This window comes from Oryzias latipes, chromosome 10, assembly GCF_053564925.1.
Source record: "Oryzias latipes strain Hd-rR chromosome 10, Olatipes_Hd-rR_3.1".
In the NCBI taxonomy this organism is placed as follows: domain Eukaryota; kingdom Metazoa; phylum Chordata; class Actinopteri; order Beloniformes; family Adrianichthyidae; genus Oryzias; species Oryzias latipes.
This window is the reverse complement of record NC_136246.1, coordinates 31,683,721-31,699,852: the sequence shown is the minus strand read 5'-3', so window position 1 is coordinate 31,699,852 and position 16,132 is coordinate 31,683,721.

Genomic DNA, 16,132 nt, shown 5'->3' with positions numbered 1-16,132 from the left:
AGCCCCTTCCAGGAAGAGTCTGTGCTGCCAGCTCCGCCCCAGGCTAACAAACACACCCACTTTCTTTGTGGAACTAGCGGTGATCGGCTTAATGCTTTCCTTTTATGTGCAGAATATGCACATCCATCCAGCGAAAGTTTGGATGTTGTTCGTTCGCAAACACTCTGCCGAGGCCGGCTCTGGGTTGGCGTAATGAAATGGGCGGCACCTATAAGAAGAGAAAGGCGGAGTCTCGGCGGTAGAGTTGTCTTGCTTCTGGGTCAGAAAATGTGCAGCGAAAATAACTAATTTCACAAAAAAAAATCTTTACTGTATTAAAGGTATATATCCTATATGTGGATGTAGCTAACTATAAAAGGCTTAAGAATAGCAATAATATAGGCCCTTTAATCTATGAAAACTGGAGACTGTAAATTACTTTGTAACCTCTTGTTCACATCTGGCTTTAGTCATCGTTTCTATGGCAACCACTCTCCCCAATCAGGAGTGAGCTTTTTGGTAGTCCGAACCCCACCCACTTGAAAGTGGGCTACACACAGTCAGTGAAACATTTCGAACGATTGACGTGAGACCGCCTACTTTTATCGATGCGTCTGACTGGTCAGTTTATAAGTCAGTTTTGATAAAAAAAAAAAAATAGAAAGATGGAGTTATAGCTGTTTATTTCCTTATAGGCGTCTGTGGGGTTTGGGCTTCTTGGAGCCAAAACCTCCTGTTAGCAATGCCGGGGGTGGGGGCGGGGTCACTCAGTCCAGTTCTCACATACATTCAATGGTTGAACCACCACACGATTTCCAAACGCGTCTGTGTCCGTAACTCACTGCTCACTCGGAGAATTGGTCAAATGTGGAGAACAGATTTCCCAAACCTGGGCGTGTTAATGGCACTTCAGCGTCAACAACAACAGGTACATTGGCATGCAGGCCCTGCTCGCGCTGTGCTGGCCGCCACGCTGTAGATGGCGGTTGGCTCTGATCACTTCTTCTTCCGATAAGGACTTGGTCTTTATAATGAAGAGTAGTGGCGACGAGGAGAGAATACAGAGGAAGAAACAAATCACAGCAGACAGAGGAGGTATGGAGATGGAGGAATGAGTGGACAGAGAGGGAAGGAGTGGTTAAAGGACATGCTCCCCGTGGTCACTTTGGGTGATGGGGCATGACTGACCCCCACTCCCACACACACACACACACATACTCACACTCAAAGGCAGCCTGTCAGAGGGCCCAGCAGCTGATACAGGCAGGATGTTTCAGTAATCTCCACCAATCAGCTGCCTGCTAGTCTGTGTAATAACGAGCGCACATGAAACAAAGAGAGATAGGGATTTGCTCCAGTTGTTTTAAATTACAGCCTACACTCTCTCTGTGAATAACCCTTCACCCGCACACTTTAGTTGCTGTCACACACACACACACACCAACACTGGCCAGTGAATGCTGCATTAGCCACCTTGGCCAGACACACACACACTCGCCAAGCCTCGGCTGTGAGACAAAACCCCGGGAGGACGGCAGGGTCCTGCTGGCTGACCAACCTTGTTATTAAGTCAGGGTGGCCGAACACGCCCAAGCAGCGAATTAAAGCGGCCCGTCACCCGCCTGGCTGTTTCACTCTGAGGGGCCACACCAGGTGACACCTTGATGGGTTGTGAACCAGAAGCAGGTTAAGGAACAAACAGTTGTTGGCAGGAGCCCCTCTGAGGACGTAGAGCTGCGTGCGCTCAGACGCGTGCTCAAAAACATGCCACTTGCGTTCCTCTGAGATTAACCGGGTGAGGCACAGGTTAGGGAGCGTCCACACACTGCTGCTGCTGAGTGGAGCGGGAACTCTTTGTTTCCTTTCATGTTGTTTTTAGACCAAAACGGTCACAAAAAAATTCCTGCTTCTCCTAGCAACAATTAGGCAATTAAAAAAAAACCCTTCTCAAGCCCACATAAAATAAAAAAAGAAGACTTAAAGTCCCACTCCAATCATCTTCTGATCTGTGTTTTCAAAGTGTTTCCAGACGTCCTGGACGTTCACCTCTGAGTTGTGGGTGGGACTGTTAGCCTGCTCTCATTTCCCATCATTCCTTTGTTTACACCCTCTCCTGCTAGCTTACAGCCCCCTTTGATAATAGACCAAAAGATGATCGGAGAAGAACTTTTAAATTTAATTCAGAATTTCAAACAAACAGTCTTCTCTTTAAAATCAAACTCTCAGCTGCAGCTATATAAATTTACACGACTCAAGGATCAAATAATTTAGCTTTTCTAGAATATTTTGGATTAAAGTTTTACACATCTGATCTTTATTTAGGCACTTTGATGATTTTAGAATTCTACTAGCTCTACTGTTTTGCTTCGGATTGCTTTCTTTGGCTTATTTACCATTTATTATCTAACATAGATATTGTGGTGATTAAGACAGTCTTTTTTGAATGAAATTATTTTATTTATTTGGAACATCTTCTTTAAGGGGGTCCTCCATTTCAAGAATCACAAACGACAGAGTAGAAAACAAACAAAACAGTACAGATAGAACTTGCATAACACACACACATGCATACACACAGGCTATCAATATCCACATTTACCTAACATGACATTTCAGAAAGTTTAAATAAACACATTTGTGCAAAAGCTGAACTGCACTGTTCTATTATTTCTACTCCACATGGAAATAACAGGACTGTGTTTCGGCGCTCACTAGATGCCTGACAGCAGGTGCATCACCCGAGAGTCCCCCCAATATATTTTCCTGGTGTGTTGTTGGACGGGCGGCGTGTGTCCGTGCGGCTCTGGGGGTCAGTGTGATGTCCTAAGTTCAAGTGCAGCTCACAGCACCTCAGCTGGATGTCAACCCCACTCTGCCTGCCGGGCTTGAGCGCCCCCAACCTCTGCCTGCCGTGGGGCTACAGGGTCAATATGGTGTTTTACCAACAGGAAAGTGATTCTCCGCAGCTGTCAACATCCATCAGCCTCAATCACGCACAGGCGCGTAAACACACACGGGTCAGCCGCTCAGCCGCACGCACACACCCACGGAAGCGCAGACACAGCCGGGTCGGCCGCTCATAAAGCCGTAAACAACAGAAAATGGTATGTGGTTGAAAAAGTGTCAGCTCAATTGGATTCTGCAAACACTGCTCTGTTTTTCCACAGCTCCTTTATTTTCACTGTCCATGTTGATACGTCTTCTATCTTCTGTGCTCAAATGGAGGTTTTTTTTTTACTCCATCTAAAGCCCATCTGAGTGGCTGATGCTTATGGCTCGGTATTTTCACCCTTTTACTCACCAGGAGCCTCCGTCAGACTTAAACCATTTATTGTGGAAGCCTTGAACTGGACCAGAAGCACCTTTAGCTTTTATTCATCTGGGCTGACTGGTCCAAATTCATCTGTTAGCTCTGATAATAAGTCTTCACATGAAGATTAGGTTTCATATGAGCCAATGAGGTAAAGTACCCAAACATAGAGCATAGAAAGAAAAGACTAAAAATTGCATTTAAAAATTAAGAAAAAATATTTACTAATAAATGAAAAGGTAAAGTAAAGTAAAGTTGGAGTACAGCAGGAGTAAGGATACTTATAAAGTAGTGTTGATCGAGTAATAGATCATTTAATGCAGTGTTTTTCAACCAGTGTGCCGCGGCACACTAGTGTGCCGTGGGAGATGGCCAAGTGTGCCGTGGGAATTTGCCCTCATTAACTGATCTAAAAACATTTCTCATCTCCAGGATTTTAGCTCTGTGTTCATCCAAACAGGCCCTGATAAAACACTGAGGAGTTAGGAATATAAAAGATCTTAAAATACCTTTTCTTTGCGTTTATTTTATTTTATTAAAGACATTTTGATAAGAATGACGTACCGCGATTCAGCTGCACCTTCGGCTGTATTTTGGAAAAGTCCCGTGTTGGGGGGGTTAATCACATGTCATCGGTCTGACCAATCAGAAGTGCTTAAAGTCTTCACTTCCTTGTCCCGATTTAGCTCGTAAAGTCGCTCAGTTCTAACAGAAATACCAGCTAAAGCTCGTCTTTAGCGGTGTAGCTTTCCACAGAATCCGGTATCAGACCGTGGAACAAGTGAACAAAACAATGAAGCTCCGAAAACCGATCTTCGGCCGTTTTATGCACTACATTTCCCATGATGCATTGGGTTGTGAGAGTGACAGCGCAAAAGGAGATCTGTTGTTAAACGTCTTGAAACCAACAAACACACATCAAAATGTTTTAAATCTTCTAACTTAACTTTTATTGCATCTTTTAGAAAAAAACAGCTGCAGTTTCCAGCTTTTTCTGTAACAATTATCTCAAAAATGCATGTGAGATTGTGCAGGGGCTGTAGATCAATACAGACTATGAGTTTCTCCTTTTTTTTTTAATTTTTGGATGCTGGTGTGCCGCGGGATTTTTTTTAAGGTTAAAGTGTGCCGTGGCTCAGAAAAGGTTGAAAAACACTGATTTAATGAATGACTAAATTCATTTCAAATGCTCCGTTCAAACCAAAACTGTGAGATGCTTTTAAAAAAGGTGTGCTCCAGAAGTTTGTGGGAGGAGCTGCTGTCCAGCTTTTAGCCTCATCGCTACGTGGAAGCATTGACTTTAAAATGCATGCATAAAGAACTCTAATCACGTCTCCATGTTTGGGTTCATGAGATCATTCAGAGTCTTTCCCAGTACAGCGAGCTTCACCGTCCACAGGCAGGAGCTGCGTCTGGATGACGGATGCCTTCAGCGGTACTTCCGTCTCTCTGTGACCCAGTTTGATGTCCCGCATTAGTCCAAGAAGGAATAAAATGAAATTAAAGCCGCAAGCGGCGTTGTATGGCCCGCAGACGTAACCCGCCTCCACGCCCAACTCTACGCACCACCGACCTCACCGCCCACTTTTGATAATGGCTAGTCAAAACTGCATATGCTAATTATGCTAACTATGCTAGCTATGCTAATGTGGCTACAAGTGCTGGCATAGCGATCAGCATCATCAACTGACTCAGAAAAACACATAACCTAAAATGCTAATTATGCTAACTATGCTAGCTATGCTAATGTAGCTAAAAGTGTTAGCATAGCGATCAGCATCATCAACTGACTCAGAAAAACACATTACCTAAAATACTAATTATGCTAACTATGCTAGCTATGCTAATGTGGCTAAAAGTGCTAGCATAGCGATCAGCATCATCAACTAACTCAGAAAAACACATTACCTAAAATGCTAATTATGCTAACTATGCTAGCTATGCTAATGTGGCTAAAAGTGCTAGCATAGCGATCAGCATCATCAACTGACTCAGAAAAACACATTACCTAAAATGCTAATTATGCTAACTATGCTAGCTATGCTAATGTAGCTAAAAGTGCTAGCATAGCGATCGGCATCATCAACTGACTCAGAAAAACACATTCCTCCATAGGTGAGAGCTATATGCCATAAGTTGATAAAAAAACCCACTTTTTTCAAAATGGCGGCTTTTTTGTTTATTTTATCTCCATAGCAACCATTTTATGTTTTGTTCCCCTTGAGAAGACGAACAGATTGACGTCAGTTTCGGACATATCGGTAAAAGTAAACTTTTTGTCGTCCTTAGCAACAGTGGTTTTATGCTAACCACGCCCACATTCCTTATATGTCCATTTCCAGTCTTTTTCAATGTATTCAGTTTCAGGCATGGATGCATGCATTCAATTTTCACTGTATTGTATTGAAATGCATGGGAGTTATAACAGTGCGCCACTTTGCTAGTTTGCCACACGCACGCCGTTCAAAATCTACAACTTCTAATTCCAACATTTTTTCCACAGTAGCTTGCCATTGATGCCCAAAAAGTTTCGAGACGATCGATAAAAATTCCATAGACAAGTTTACGTTTGAATCCAGTGGCAAAGGTGTTTTTTATAGAAAATTCAAGATGGCCGCCTTTTCCCGAGGTCAAAGGTCGACGAAACTCCAGAGGTAATTGTAGACTTATGCTACGGACATGCGAGTCAAATTTCGTGAAAATTGTTCAAAAAAAAGTTCCTTTTTCCCTATTGTGTAAAAACGCGAAAAACTCAAAATGGCTGATTTTGGCACAAAATGGCCGCCAAACCGTAGGTCGTGTCGCCATCACGTAATGATTTAAAAACTTTGTTTGGATATACCCGACAAAGTTATCTGGGTTTCGTTAGCCGATTCATAAAAAAAAAATCCGAAATTTTTTTTTTTTAGCCGAGTCAGCACTTTTTTTTGCGATCGTTTTTTGTTTACCACGGCCACATTCCTTTATCGATTTTGTCGTATGTGACATCGTTTTGTTCAGTGTGGGCCAGGGAATCCTATATTTCATTTTCACGACATTCCGATAAAATATGTGCAAGCTAGCTAAAATGGCGACGGTTGCGAATTCGCCATGCGCACGTGTTTCAAAATCTACAACTTCTAATTCCAACATTTTGTCCACAAATGATTGCCATTGATGCCCAAGAAGTTTCAAAAAGATCGATGAAAATTCCTAGGACGAGTTTTCGTTTGTATCCATTACTAAAGGTGCTTTTTTTTGAAAATTCAAGATGGCCGCCCCTTGCCAAGGTCAAAGGTCAACAAAACTTCTTTGGTTATTGTAGAATCGTGCTAGTGGCATGTGTGTCCGATTTCGTGAAAATCGCTTGAACAAAAGTGTTGTTTTCCCATATTGTCAAAAAACACGAAAATCGCCATTTCTCTGAGTTCGCCACAAAATGGCCGCCAAGCCGTAGGTCGTGTGGACATCCCATAATAATTTTATAACTTCTTTGGGATATTTCCAACACACGTGTCTTGGTTTCGCTACTGTATTTCAAAATATTTTTTTTTGGCCCCATAAGCGATTTTCGGTCCATTCATTTTTTTTACGGGAACGCTCGCCGTGATGTCATCGTCGTGGGGGGGGTGACATTCTCTTTGCCGAAAATTCATTTTCAATTTATCCTAGGTGTGTGCCAATTTTGGTGAGTTTTCGGGTATGTGGCGGGGGTCAAATTTGAGCTCAAAGTATCCGTTAGAAAGAAGAAGAATAATTAAAGCCGCAAGCGGCGTTGTATGGCCCGCAGACGCAACCCGCCTTCCACGCCCAACTCTACGCACTACCGCGGCCCTCTCCGCCCTCACCGCCCACAAATTAAAAGCTAATCAAGGCTGGATTTGCTCATAATGCTAACTATGCTAACTATGCTAATGTGACTAAAAGTCCTAGCATAGCGATCAGCATAATCAACTCTCGCAGAAAAACACATTTCCTAAAATGCTAATTATGCTAACCATGCTAGCTATGCTAATGTGCCTAAATGAGCTAGCATTGCGATTAGCATCATAAACTGACTCAAAAAAACACATTTCCTAAAATGCTAATTATGCTAACTATGCTAGCTATGCTAATGTGGCTAAAAGTGCTAGCATAGCGATCAGCATCATCAACTGCCTCAGAAAAACACATTACCTAAAATGCTAATAATGCTAACTATGCTAACTATGCTAATGTGGCTAAAAGTGCTAGCATAGCAATCAGCATCTTCAACTGACTCAGAAAAACACATTACCTAAAATGCTAATTATGCTAACTATGCTAGCTATGCTAACATAGCTAAAAGTGCTAGCATAGCGATCAGCATCATCAACTGACTCAAAAAAACACATTTCCTAAAATGCTAATTATGCTAACTATGCTAGCTATGCTAATGTGGCTAAAATTGCTAGCATAGCGATCAGCATCATCAACTGACTCAGAAAAACACATTCCTCCATTGCTGAGAGTTATATGTCATAAGTTGATAAAAAACCTACTTTTTCCAAAATGGCGGCTTTTCTGTTGATTTTATCTCCATAGCAACCATTTTATGTTTTGGTCCCCTCGGGAGGACGAACAGATTGACGTCAGTTTCGGACAAATCGGTAAAAGTAAAATTTTTGTTGTCCTTAGCAACAGGGGTTTTATGCTAACCACGCCCACATTCCTTATATGTCTATATCCAGTGTTTTTCAATGTATTCAGTTTCAGGCATTAATGCATGCATTCAATTTTCACTGTATTGTATTGAAATGCATGGGAGTTATAACAGTGCGCCACTTTGCTAGCTCGCCACGCGCACGCCGTTCAAAATCTACAACTTCTAATTCCAACATTTTTTCCACAGTAGCTTGCCATTGATGCCCAAAAAGTTTCGAGACAATCGATGAAAATTCCAACGACAAGTTTACGTTTGAATCTGGTGGTAAAGGTGTTTTTTATAGAAAATTCAAGATGGCCGCCTTTTCCCGAGGTCAAAGGTCAATGAAACTCCAGAGGTGATTGTAGACTTACGCTACGGACATGCGCGTCAAATTTCGTGAAAATCGCTCGAAAAAAAGTTCATTTTTCCATATTGTGTAAAAACGCGAAAAACTCAAAACGGCAGATTTTGGCACAAAATGGCCGCCAAACCGTAGGTCGGGTCGCCATCACGTAATGATTTCAAAACTTTATTTGGATGTACCCGACAGAGTTATCTGGGTTTCGTTAGCCGATTCTTAAAAATAAAATCCGAAAAATTTTTTTTTTGCCGAGTCAGCACTTTTTTTTGCGACCGTTTTTTGTTTAACACGGCCACATTCCTTTATCGATTTTGTCGTATGTGACGTCGTTTTGTTCAGTGTGGGCCAGGGTATCGCATATTTCAGTGTCAGGCTATTCCGATATAATATGAGCGAGCTAGCTAAAATGGCGACGGTTGCGAATTCGCCACACGCACGCGTTTCAAATTCTACAACTTCTAATTCCAACATTTTGTCCACAGTAGCTTGCCATTGATGCCCGAGAAGTTTCAAAAAGATCGATAAAAATCCCTAGGACGAGTTTTCGTTTGTATACGTTACTAAAGGTGCTTTTTTAAGAAAATTCAAGATGGCCGCCCCTTCCCAAGGTCAAAGGTCAACGAAACTTCTTTGGTTATTGTAGAATCAGGGTCTTGGCATATGTGCGCAATTTCGTGAAAATCGCTTAAACAAAAGTGTCGTTTTCCCATATTGTGAAAAAACACGAAAATCGCCATTTCTCTGAGTTCGCCACAAAATGGCCGCCAAGCCGTAGGTCGTGTGGCCATCCCATAATGATTTCAAAACTTCTTTGGGATATCTCCAACACGCGTGTTTTGGTTTCATAGCTCTAATTCGAAATATTTTTTTTTGGCCCCATAAAGAGATTTCGGCCCATTCATTTTTTTTACGGGAACGCTCGCTGTGATGTCATCGATTTCGGGGGGGTGACGTTCTCTTTGCCGAAAATTCATTTTCAATTTATCCCAGGTGTGTGCCAATTTTGGTGAGTTTTCGGGTATGTGGCGGGGGTCAAAATTAAGCTCAAAGACGCCGTTAGAGGACAAGAAGAATTAAAGCCGCAAGCGGCGTTGTATGGCCCGCAGACGCAACCCGCCTTCCACGCCCAACTCTACGCACTACCGCGGCCCTCTCCGCCCTCACCGCCCACAAATTAAAAGCTAATCAAGGCTGGATTTGCTCATAATGCTAACTATGCTAACTATGCTAATGTGACTAAAAGTCCTAGCATAGCGATCAGCATAATCAACTCTCGCAGAAAAACACATTTCCTAAAATGCTAATTATGCTAACCATGCTAGCTATGCTAATGTGCCTAAATGAGCTAGCATTGCGATTAGCATCATAAACTGACTCAAAAAAACACATTTCCTAAAATGCTAATTATGCTAACTATGCTAGCTATGCTAATGTGGCTAAAAGTGCTAGCATAGCGATCAGCATCATCAACTGCCTCAGAAAAACACATTACCTAAAATGCTAATAATGCTAACTATGCTAACTATGCTAATGTGGCTAAAAGTGCTAGCATAGCAATCAGCATCTTCAACTGACTCAGAAAAACACATTACCTAAAATGCTAATTATGCTAACTATGCTAGCTATGCTAACATAGCTAAAAGTGCTAGCATAGCGATCAGCATCATCAACTGACTCAAAAAAACACATTTCCTAAAATGCTAATTATGCTAACTATGCTAGCTATGCTAATGTGGCTAAAATTGCTAGCATAGCGATCAGCATCATCAACTGACTCAGAAAAACACATTCCTCCATTGCTGAGAGTTATATGTCATAAGTTGATAAAAAACCTACTTTTTCCAAAATGGCGGCTTTTCTGTTGATTTTATCTCCATAGCAACCATTTTATGTTTTGGTCCCCTCGGGAGGACGAACAGATTGACGTCAGTTTCGGACAAATCGGTAAAAGTAAAATTTTTGTTGTCCTTAGCAACAGGGGTTTTATGCTAACCACGCCCACATTCCTTATATGTCTATATCCAGTGTTTTTCAATGTATTCAGTTTCAGGCATTAATGCATGCATTCAATTTTCACTGTATTGTATTGAAATGCATGGGAGTTATAACAGTGCGCCACTTTGCTAGCTCGCCACGCGCACGCCGTTCAAAATCTACAACTTCTAATTCCAACATTTTTTCCACAGTAGCTTGCCATTGATGCCCAAAAAGTTTCGAGACAATCGATGAAAATTCCAACGACAAGTTTACGTTTGAATCTGGTGGTAAAGGTGTTTTTTATAGAAAATTCAAGATGGCCGCCTTTTCCCGAGGTCAAAGGTCAATGAAACTCCAGAGGTGATTGTAGACTTACGCTACGGACATGCGCGTCAAATTTCGTGAAAATCGCTCGAAAAAAAGTTCATTTTTCCATATTGTGTAAAAACGCGAAAAACTCAAAACGGCAGATTTTGGCACAAAATGGCCGCCAAACCGTAGGTCGGGTCGCCATCACGTAATGATTTCAAAACTTTATTTGGATGTACCCGACAGAGTTATCTGGGTTTCGTTAGCCGATTCTTAAAAATAAAATCCGAAAAATTTTTTTTTTGCCGAGTCAGCACTTTTTTTTGCGACCGTTTTTTGTTTAACACGGCCACATTCCTTTATCGATTTTGTCGTATGTGACGTCGTTTTGTTCAGTGTGGGCCAGGGTATCGCATATTTCAGTGTCAGGCTATTCCGATATAATATGAGCGAGCTAGCTAAAATGGCGACGGTTGCGAATTCGCCACACGCACGCGTTTCAAATTCTACAACTTCTAATTCCAACATTTTGTCCACAGTAGCTTGCCATTGATGCCCGAGAAGTTTCAAAAAGATCGATAAAAATCCCTAGGACGAGTTTTCGTTTGTATACGTTACTAAAGGTGCTTTTTTAAGAAAATTCAAGATGGCCGCCCCTTCCCAAGGTCAAAGGTCAACGAAACTTCTTTGGTTATTGTAGAATCAGGGTCTTGGCATATGTGCGCAATTTCGTGAAAATCGCTTAAACAAAAGTGTCGTTTTCCCATATTGTGAAAAAACACGAAAATCGCCATTTCTCTGAGTTCGCCACAAAATGGCCGCCAAGCCGTAGGTCGTGTGGCCATCCCATAATGATTTCAAAACTTCTTTGGGATATCTCCAACACGCGTGTTTTGGTTTCATAGCTCTAATTCGAAATATTTTTTTTTGGCCCCATAAAGAGATTTCGGCCCATTCATTTTTTTTACGGGAACGCTCGCTGTGATGTCATCGATTTCGGGGGGGTGACGTTCTCTTTGCCGAAAATTCATTTTCAATTTATCCCAGGTGTGTGCCAATTTTGGTGAGTTTTCGGGTATGTGGCGGGGGTCAAAATTAAGCTCAAAGACGCCGTTAGAGGACAAGAAGAATTAAAGCCGCAAGCGGCGTTGTATGGCCCGCAGACGCAACCCGCCTTCCACGCCCAACTCTACGCACTACCGCGGCCCTCTCCGCCCTCACCGCCCACAAATTAAAAGCTAATCAAGGCTGGATTTGCTCATAATGCTAACTATGCTAACTATGCTAATGTGACTAAAAGTCCTAGCATAGCGATCAGCATAATCAACTCTCGCAGAAAAACACATTTCCTAAAATGCTAATTATGCTAACCATGCTAGCTATGCTAATGTGCCTAAATGAGCTAGCATTGCGATTAGCATCATAAACTGACTCAAAAAAACACATTTCCTAAAATGCTAATTATGCTAACTATGCTAGCTATGCTAATGTGGCTAAAAGTGCTAGCATAGCGATCAGCATCATCAACTGCCTCAGAAAAACACATTACCTAAAATGCTAATAATGCTAACTATGCTAACTATGCTAATGTGGCTAAAAGTGCTAGCATAGCAATCAGCATCTTCAACTGACTCAGAAAAACACATTACCTAAAATGCTAATTATGCTAACTATGCTAGCTATGCTAACATAGCTAAAAGTGCTAGCATAGCGATCAGCATCATCAACTGACTCAAAAAAACACATTTCCTAAAATGCTAATTATGCTAACTATGCTAGCTATGCTAATGTGGCTAAAATTGCTAGCATAGCGATCAGCATCATCAACTGACTCAGAAAAACACATTCCTCCATTGCTGAGAGTTATATGTCATAAGTTGATAAAAAACCTACTTTTTCCAAAATGGCGGCTTTTCTGTTGATTTTATCTCCATAGCAACCATTTTATGTTTTGGTCCCCTCGGGAGGACGAACAGATTGACGTCAGTTTCGGACAAATCGGTAAAAGTAAAATTTTTGTTGTCCTTAGCAACAGGGGTTTTATGCTAACCACGCCCACATTCCTTATATGTCTATATCCAGTGTTTTTCAATGTATTCAGTTTCAGGCATTAATGCATGCATTCAATTTTCACTGTATTGTATTGAAATGCATGGGAGTTATAACAGTGCGCCACTTTGCTAGCTCGCCACGCGCACGCCGTTCAAAATCTACAACTTCTAATTCCAACATTTTTTCCACAGTAGCTTGCCATTGATGCCCAAAAAGTTTCGAGACAATCGATGAAAATTCCAACGACAAGTTTACGTTTGAATCTGGTGGTAAAGGTGTTTTTTATAGAAAATTCAAGATGGCCGCCTTTTCCCGAGGTCAAAGGTCAATGAAACTCCAGAGGTGATTGTAGACTTACGCTACGGACATGCGCGTCAAATTTCGTGAAAATCGCTCGAAAAAAAGTTCATTTTTCCATATTGTGTAAAAACGCGAAAAACTCAAAACGGCAGATTTTGGCACAAAATGGCCGCCAAACCGTAGGTCGGGTCGCCATCACGTAATGATTTCAAAACTTTATTTGGATGTACCCGACAGAGTTATCTGGGTTTCGTTAGCCGATTCTTAAAAATAAAATCCGAAAAATTTTTTTTTTGCCGAGTCAGCACTTTTTTTTGCGACCGTTTTTTGTTTAACACGGCCACATTCCTTTATCGATTTTGTCGTATGTGACGTCGTTTTGTTCAGTGTGGGCCAGGGTATCGCATATTTCAGTGTCAGGCTATTCCGATATAATATGAGCGAGCTAGCTAAAATGGCGACGGTTGCGAATTCGCCACACGCACGCGTTTCAAATTCTACAACTTCTAATTCCAACATTTTGTCCACAGTAGCTTGCCATTGATGCCCGAGAAGTTTCAAAAAGATCGATAAAAATCCCTAGGACGAGTTTTCGTTTGTATACGTTACTAAAGGTGCTTTTTTAAGAAAATTCAAGATGGCCGCCCCTTCCCAAGGTCAAAGGTCAACGAAACTTCTTTGGTTATTGTAGAATCAGGGTCTTGGCATATGTGCGCAATTTCGTGAAAATCGCTTAAACAAAAGTGTCGTTTTCCCATATTGTGAAAAAACACGAAAATCGCCATTTCTCTGAGTTCGCCACAAAATGGCCGCCAAGCCGTAGGTCGTGTGGCCATCCCATAATGATTTCAAAACTTCTTTGGGATATCTCCAACACGCGTGTTTTGGTTTCATAGCTCTAATTCGAAATATTTTTTTTTGGCCCCATAAAGAGATTTCGGCCCATTCATTTTTTTTACGGGAACGCTCGCTGTGATGTCATCGATTTCGGGGGGGTGACGTTCTCTTTGCCGAAAATTCATTTTCAATTTATCCCAGGTGTGTGCCAATTTTGGTGAGTTTTCGGGTATGTGGCGGGGGTCAAAATTAAGCTCAAAGACGCCGTTAGAGGACAAGAAGAATAATAATAATAATAATAATTAAAGCCGCAAGCGGCGTTGTATGGCCCGCAGGCGCTACGCGCCCCTTCCCTCACCGCCCACCTCTACCCACCAACCGCTCTCACCCCCGCTTATAGGCCTCACCCATCCTCGCTTCCCACGTCTACGCACCACCCGCACTCGCTCCCCGCCTCTACGCCCCACCCGTCCTTTCTGCCCTGGTGTAGGTACCACCGGTGCTCACACCACCCACCATTAACCAGACCCAATTTGCTAAGCAGCCACTTCATACTCCTGACCCCCCCTTCTCTTCCTGTAAGGCTGATCATAGATGCATGTGATTTGAGTGATGACCAGGATGTAGCCTTAGCCCAGTGCTTCTCAAATAGTGGGGCGGGGCGATGTCAAGGGGGCGCGCAGTAGCAGCGGTCTTAGGCACAGGTGCGCAAATTTAACGGGGGTTGGCGGTGACAACGGCTCAGTGCTTGGAAAAAAATCCGCCTCACTTTTGTTTTCTTATTATCTCTTATATGACAGAGTTTGTAACAGCCTGAAACCTGTGAACTGCCGTCCCAGCAGCTGCGCGTTCCTCTCTCCTGTCACATGCGGCTGGCATGTCTAAGAGCATTAAAAGGAGAGGGGTGGTGGGCTCCAGCTGATGTTTGGAACGCGCACGTGGAGAGTTGCCCAGATTAGGATCATCTTGTGCCTTTAGATTCCTCAGCTCATTCTAATAATGTCTTTCTTTATGAACTATTGAAGACATTTTGATGACGTGTCTTTATTTTTCATACATGTATTCTTTGTCTGCCTGTGGTTTAGTTGGTGTCAGTATTTGACATAAAGACAGCAGGTAATGCATGAAAACAGCTGCACTTTATGAGATCAAAAATAAACAATCCATCGTTTAGAAAAAAAGTCAGCACAATGTTTTTGACCTATTTCTTCAGACTAAAAACATTAAATATATTGGTGCTGCTTTGTTAATGTTTTAAATCAATTTACATTAAATTGTATTTATTGATTGAATTATTTTTCTCAGCATCAAATGGTTCATTATGTCAAAATGTTTCTAGCTAAGTAAGGACTGACAGACTTTTTATTTTAAGGTTTTATTCTGTTTTAGACTAGAACAGGGTTTCTGTGTGGCAAAATAAATTTAATATTTGTTGGAAGTGGATTTATATTTCTTTTTTCCTATTTTATTGTTAAAAGATACAATTTCATGAATACTTACTCAATTTTTAGATACTAAACTAATGTATTGTCTCCGTGACGAGTGTGTGTGTGGGGGGGAGGGGGTTAGGGGGGGCCTGAAATATTTTTTTTTCCTAGGGGGGGCCTTGCAAAAAATAATTGAGAAGTTCTGCCTTAGCCCAACAGTAGCCAGACTCTTGCAGCTCTGTGTCCCCAAAAAGGATCAAACTGGTGAAGAAAATGGATGGCTGGATAGAAACCTGACTTTCTAGGTTAAACATCCTCAGCAGGTCACATTTTTCTTGTGTTGTTGCCTCTTTTGGCTGTAGACGTGTTAACTCCTTAGTATGAAAGTATGAAGAGTTTGTTTGAATTTATGAACCCATTTTTCATTATGTGTTACTGTCCAACAGTGAAAGTTTTCACATATTTGACAAGAATGTGTCTTTGAGTCAAAGCTTTTAAAATGAAGGGCCAGAACTTGAGTGAAGAGATGAATGCATGAATCTTCCATTCAGATAACAGTTCATTTGACTATAGCTCATAGAATCAATGTTATTTTAGGTATAATGCTAATATGTGAAAACTGACATGAAAAACACCTGTTCATTTCTCCAGTGTTAAGAGACTTTTATTTCTGAAACAGTTATTGACAAGATTTTTACTTTCATGACTGACACAATCTGAAACTACTATGAACAAAAAAGCCTTATGAACACAAACGTCAGTGTGAATGTAAGTGTGTGTGTGATTTTGAGGATGTGCACACATCTGCCTTTCTGGTCCTTGGAGGAGCATGAAGAGTCCATCAGCGTCTTCATCACTGCAACTTCTTTTTTTTCTGTGAGAAGTGCTTGACACGGCAAAATACACATCACATGAAGAAAAAAATAAACGCAAAA